Source organism: Cherax quadricarinatus, chromosome 27, assembly GCF_038502225.1.
Source record: "Cherax quadricarinatus isolate ZL_2023a chromosome 27, ASM3850222v1, whole genome shotgun sequence".
Taxonomy (NCBI): domain Eukaryota; kingdom Metazoa; phylum Arthropoda; class Malacostraca; order Decapoda; family Parastacidae; genus Cherax; species Cherax quadricarinatus.
In genome coordinates, this window is record NC_091318.1 from 2750781 (window position 1) to 2758502 (window position 7722).

The following is a 7722-nucleotide window of genomic DNA, read 5'->3' on the forward strand; positions in this document are numbered from 1 at the left end:
CAGCACAGCAGCACAGCAGCACACAGCACGCAGTACAGCAGCACAGCAGCACAGCAGCACGCAGTACAGCAGCACAGCAGCACAGCAGCACAGCAGCACAGCAGCACAGCAGCACAGCAACACATCAGCACAGCAACACAGCAGCACAGCAACACAGCAGCACAGCAGCACAGCAACACAGCAGCACAGCAACACATCAGCACAGCAACACAGCAGCACAGCAACACAGCAGCACAGCAACACAGCAGCACAGCAGCACAGCAACACATCAGCACAGCAGCACAGCAGCACAGCAACACAGCAGCACAGCAGCACAGCAGCACAGCAACACAGCAGCACAGCAGCACAGCAACACAGCAACAGAGCAGCACAGCAGCACAGCAGCACGGCAGCACAGCAGCACAGCAGCACAGCAGCACAGCAGCACAGCAGCACAGCAGCACAGCAGCACAGCAGCACGGCAGCACAGCAACACAGCAGCACAGCAGCACAGCAGCACAACAACACAGCAGCACAGCAACACATCAGCACAGCAACACAGCAGCACAGCAACACAGCACCACAGCAGCACAGCAACACAGCAGCACAGCAACACATCAGCACAGCAACACAGCAGCACAGCAACACAGCAGCACAGCAGCACAGCAGCACAGCAGCACAGCAGCACAGCAGCACAGCAGCACGGCAGCACAGCAACACAGCAGCACAGCAGCACAGCAGCACAGCAACACAGCAGCACAGCAACACATCAGCACAGCAACACAGCAGCACAGCAACACAGCAGCACAGCAGCACAGCAACACAGCAGCACAGCAACACATCAGCACAGCAACACAGCAGCACAGCAACACAGCAGCACAGCAGCACAGCAGCACAGCAGCACAGCAACACAGCAGCACAGCAGCACAGCAGCACAGCAGCACAGCAGCACAGCAGCACAGCACAGCAACACAGCAGCACTGCACAGCAACACAGCAACACTGCACAGCAGTACAGCACAGCAGCACAGCAACACAGCAGCACTGCACAGCAACACAGCAACACAGCAGCACAGCAGCACAGCAGCACGCAGTACAGCAGCACGCAGCACAGCAGCACGCAGCACAGCAGCACGCAGTACAGCAGCACGCAGCACAGCAGCACGCAGTACAGCAGCACGCAGCACAGCAGCACGCAGTACAGCAGCACGCAGTACAGCAGCACAGCAGCACAGCAGCACAGCAGCACAGCAACACAGCACCACAGCAGCACAGCAACACAGCAGCACAGCAACACATCAGCACAGCAACACAGCAGCACAGCAACACAGCAGCACAGCAGCACAGCAGCACAGCAGCACAGCAGCACAGCAGCACAGCAGCACGGCAGCACAGCAACACAGCAGCACAGCAGCACAGCAGCACAGCAACACAGCAGCACAGCAACACATCAGCACAGCAACACAGCAGCACAGCAACACAGCAGCACAGCAGCACAGCAACACAGCAGCACAGCAACACATCAGCACAGCAACACAGCAGCACAGCAACACAGCAGCACAGCAGCACAGCAGCACAGCAGCACAGCAACACAGCAGCACAGCAGCAGGAACAGCACAGCAGCAGGAGCAGCACAGCAGCACAGCAGCAGGAGCAGCACAGCAGCACAGCAACACAGCAGCACAGCAACACAGCAGCACAGCAGCACAGCAACACAGCAATACAGCAGCACAGCAGCACAGCAACACAGCAATATATATATATATATATATAGATATATATATATATATATATATATATATATATATATATATATATATATATATCAACACTGCACTAGCCAAGAACTCGAACCCATGTTGGTTTGGCCTGCTTCATGGTAGGCGAAAATACATGACGCCCTAATCCACTGGACCATATGATCCTTAAGAGTAGCGCAGCGGAAATGGATGTTGTACTCGCTACCTAAGGAAACACGATGGTGCGAATGACTCGAGGCTAATTTCATTCTAGTCCCTGTTTGGTGTACTAGTTCAACGAGCACTAGTGCACCAAACAGGGACTAGAATGAAATTAGCCTAGAGTCATCCACACCATCGTGTGTCCTTGGGTAGCGAGTACAACATCCAGTTCCGCTGGATGCACTACTCTTAAGGATGGTATGGTCCAGTGGATTAGGGCGTCATGTCTTTTTGCCAACCATGAGGCAGGCCAGAGCAGCATGGGTTCGTGTCCTTGGCTAGTGCAGTGTTGTTATTGATATATATATATATATATATATATATATATATATATATATATATATATATATATATATATATATACATATATATATATATATATATATATATATATATATATATATATATATATATATATATATATATATATATATATATATATATATGTCATTGATGACAGTGTGAACAATATATATAGTGTGCACGTTCATGTGTAATGCACTCCCCTCACCCATCTCTCCGAGCTAACCCCACCCAACAACCTGCACCTTCCCCACCCAACTACCAGCGCCTTCCCCTACCAGTTCCAAGGGGCAGTTTTACCCTACCCCTCCCAGCCCCTCAAACTCCACCAGGCCACCATGGTCAAGTTCACTACCTTCCGCGCACCATACCCATCCAGCATGTCATACTCCACTCCTACAGTCGAGTCTAGGTAGATGGATGCCAACCAGGAGGAAGCCAGCTGCCAGGGAAATGGCACGGCTGGCAATACTAGAAGAGGCAGGTGCCGGTCGTGCTTACAGCTTCGTTGTCTCAACTCTAATGGTTTCCTCCACAAACACGGTAGCTGCCCTGGTTCAGGATGTCCTCCTGTGGAAAGTGATGATCCAGAGCCACCTCAGGCACCTGATCCCACTCCAACAGATCTCATCTCATCAGTTAAAGCAACAGGTACCAGGACACTCAAACATATTCCCAAAGCAGCCCGTCCACACGCAGCTGGGAAACTGACAGACCTCTTAAAAAAGTAAACGATGGTTCCACCAACTTAAATGCTCCACCAACCATCAAAGCATGGCACAACTTGCTACTTTTTTGAAATGTCTGCTAATAACCTCATTCGCCTTCCCCGTCTATACAAAAACAGGAGAGGCAGAACCCCCACTCACTCCACTGACAGTGAAAAAGTCAGAGTCCAGATGACCAAGAAAACTGAAGAGGGCAACACAGTGGGGGAATCAGAATGCCCGAAATGCCTAGCCATGCTAAGCGTTCTAGTGGTACACTTTGTAATCACAATTTTACTACATGTAAACCAAACAATAACCAAATTTCTGTAAACTCAGCATTGTAATCCTTATAGAGAATAAACTTTGAATTTGAATTTGAATTTGAATTATTACCATTGAAGATACAGCTGCCCCCAGGGATGCTGACACAGCGGAAGCACTTAGAGGAAAGCACTCTGCCAGGGAAACCAGGGGCACCAACAGTTCCAACACCTCTGTCCCCACTGTGGAACCATTGATTGTGGAAGACTCGGACATTTCCAAAGCAATAATGTTGTTCCCATCTGGCTCTGCTGGGGGTTACACTGAAATAAGGCCACAACATTTAAAGGAAATGGTTAATTCACTTATTGGGAGATTACAGAGACACTGCTTTCAAAGATCACAAGGTTTGTCAATAATTCCTTGGCTGGTCTGACTCCAGACAAAATTAAACCTTTCTTTTTCGGTGCAACGCTTTGTGCACTTAAAAAGAAGAATGAAGGCCAATTGCAGTAGGCAACACTTTTTGCTGCCTCATTTCCAAAGCTGCTGTCTGAAGCATTCGCACAGAGGCAGCCATGATGCTTCAACCAAACCAACTTGGCTTTGGGTCTCTCAAGGAAGTGAAGCAGTGGTCCATGCAACAAGGGCGTATATCAGCAACCTGCCTGAGAACAATGCAGTGAAAAAAATTAAACTTCAAGAATGCATTTAATCTCCTGAAAAGAGACATGGTATTAGCAGCGGTACAAGAACATTTTCCTGGTCTCTTCCCCTTTGTATCAGCTGGATATAGCAAGGAATCAATGCTCCTGTTTGGAGAGCATGAAATCACATCATCGGAGGGTGTCCAGCAAGGCGATCCTCTTGCATCATTTCTCTTCTGTATAGCGGTTAAGGAAATCACAGTCAGACTGACCAGTGAGCTAAGCATCTGGTTCCTGGATGATGGCACACTAGCAGGTACAAAGGAGTCCCTCCTAGATGACCTTACACAGGTGATGACATGGAGACAGGAAATAGGTCTCATCCTGAATCCATTCAAATGTGAAATCATCTCAGTCAGTCAACTAGTGATAAATGTAGTGAGATTCAAACTACCAGGAGCATCAGTCATTGCCCCCACAAATAGTGTCTTGCCTGGAGCACCTCTGGGAAGCGATACCATTGACACAATTCTCAGGAAGAAATTGGAAGAGTTGAGGAGAATGGAACAACGAATAGGTAATCTTAACACCCACGATGCCTTGTACCTTCTCACAAAGTGCTAGAGTCTGCCCAGGTTGACATATTTCTTAAGATGTTCACCTTCATATGATAACCTTATACTGCACGAATATGACAGTATCCTGAGGCAGATTTTTACGAAAGTACTTAACCTTACTCTAGAAGACAGGCAGTGGAACCAAGCTACACTTCCAGTCAGACTAGGAGGCATTGGTGTCCGCAAGTCATCACAGATTGCGCTACCTGCTTTTCTGTCGTCATGCGTTGCATCCACAGGGTTTGTAGCAGCGATTCTCCCTGAACATCTTAGGGACAAGACTGGAGTCCAGGACTAAAAGTTCATTGACGGAGCCATGATCTGGGATAATCTAACAGGCTCTGAAACAAAACCTGCTTCCCCCAACAACTACAAACAGTCGCACTTGGATGGCCCAATAGTGGAGAACATAGCCTCAACAGTGCTTCAGAGTGTGTCAGGAAAGGATACAGCCCGCCTCCTGGCAGTGAGAGCTCCTCATGCAGGGGACTTTCTGTTGGCCGTTCCCAACTCCAGCCTTGGCACACACCTCGACCCACAGACCATCCGCATTGGTATTGCCCTTCAACTTGCCGCCCCCATTCTCGCCGAACACGGTGTATTTGTGGTAGTGAAGCAGCAGACTGATTCAGGTACCATGGTCGTGTGTGCCGTAAATCCGAGGGAAAGATTGCAAGACATGAGGAGGTTAATAACATTATCAAGAGGAGCCTCACAACAGCCGGATGCCCAGCAGCAAGGGAGTCACCCCAACTATGCGGATCTGATGGCAGCCAAAAGCATCGAGATGGTATCACCCTTCAAGCCTGGACAGACTGTAAGTTGGTGATGTAGGACTACACATGTGCATCTACCTTGGCTGATACCTACCTTCAATACACCAGGGAGGAAGAAGGGGCAGCTGCTAGCTTCAGAGAGTCCCGAAAGTCTAGAAAATATGGAGAACTTGCCCATCGTTATATGTTTGTTTCCACAGGCTCAGAGACCCTTGGCTCATGGGGAAAGAGTGCATCTAAGTTCCTTAAGGAGCTAGGCAAAAGACTCATCAGGGTAACTAGGGATCCCAGGGCAGCTAGTTTTCTGTTCCAGCGACTCAGTGCGGTTGTTCAGAGGGGTAATGCCTGCTGTATTTTGGGCATCCGCCCCAGCTCTGAGGAGCTGGAGGAGATTTTCACATTATAATCAGTGACAAACACGTAACAGTATGTACTAGACATGTATCTCTCACATCTCATGTACTGTATATGCCATCTTTATATCAACAATGTATCTTTTAAATCTTCTGTACCATATTATGCAATAAAATATACCTATTGGTAAAAAAGAATGAAAAGATGGGGTGGTAGGGGAAGTGGAATATTTAAACGGCTTCAGGAAGAAATCCAAATATTCTTCCTTAAAACCTTTTTATCCACTTCTCCGAGGCTGCGGGTCCCATAATTTACACCAGAGGTGGACCCCATACACACACACACACACACACACACACACACACACACACATATATATATATATATATATATATATATATATATATATATATATATATATATATATATATATATATATATATATATATATATATATATATATATATATATATATATATATATATATATATATATATATATATATATATATATATATATATATGTCGTGCTGAATATGTAAAACTGGTCAATTAGCAAGAACTCATTTAAAATTAAGTCCTTTCTAAAATTTTCTCTTATACGTTTAACCCTTTATCGTGCAAGGGGTCCGAAAATTTGAAATTCGAACTGAACTCCCTATGGTGGATAGAGTAACTCAATACAAGGTCACTGATCCCATATAAATTGATTTCTGATGGTTAGTTTTCGAGCAATTGCTAATCTCCGAAGACCGAAAATATTCGGCTGGGCCCGACAAAGGGATTAAAAAATTTTATGTTGCAAACTTGCAATTGTTAATAAAACACACCAAAACAATTTTTTAAATTTAATATACAAACAGACAATATAAAAAACATAAATGGAACTTGAATCAAAACATTTTTTAATTGTTACAAAAATATAAAAAGGAAGCAAATCTCAACAATGACAAATTGCAAAGGGATGCAACTTTCAATCCCTATATTCCTGAGATTCATTTGGATGACCAATTATTCTATATTGCTAATTGATGGTATGATAGTCGCTGAAGCAATTTCTATCACTCTTTATCCAGATTTACTTTGCATACAGAACACTGGAATGAGGATGTGACCAATTTCTTCGAGTGGCTGCAATAGTTGCAATCGTAATACCTTACTTTTTCTTCACTAATTTCTGTTTTTTGGCTGGCCTTTCTTCCTCCTCATCATCACTTGACACCTGTGCATCCGGTGGCAAGTATTCATCACCACTATCCAGCAATTCTGGTTCATCTACCTCTGCTTCTGAATCACTCTCTTCAGAAACGCAGACATACCTCGACCTGCTGGTGGACTGCTCCCCATAAAACAACTTCTCATTGATCTGGAAGGACAATAGAAACCTCCTGTATAGATCCAGACCACTACAGAGTTCATATTTGCAATTGAAATTTTTTTATAAATATTTATTTGACTAAAATTGGACATTCCCGGAAACTCGGGCAAGACTGAAATAATTCGGTATAAAATGCTTGCACTTTTTTCAACTGCATGCTACACTCATATTATGCTTCACACGGACTTTAGGTATATATCAAAATATGCCTAAACTATTCATGTAAGCACTAAACACAACAATCAGTACTTACCGACATTGTAGAATGTATAATCCAAGAGTAGATTAGTAAGGGTGGAGGGAAAAATGCGTGTGTGGGCGGAGCCAAGCCACCAGTGTTTATATTTTGATCTCTCAACCAATGGGAAGGCGGCAGAAGCGAACTGTACTTAGCTGAAGAGACTCAGGGAAGGCTTGTGATTGGTTGGAACTAAAGAACGGGAAGCTGGCCGCGCGGGGCACGGAGTATGACACGCCCCCAAAACACGTAATTAATACCGAATTTTCCCAAAGAATCTTAGAAAACTTACCTAACGTTATTATAACAAGAAAAATTTATTTTAGCCTAACCCAACTAAATATATTTTAGATTTGTTTACAATAATTTAATACTAAACAAACACAGTGAAATGTATTTTTTTCGTTAGTTTCAGAATAATTTTGGCGAAATTATCTCATACACAAATTTTCGCTTGTCCTATATGGCAAGATGAGCGTTGCTATTTAAGCCAAAATCGC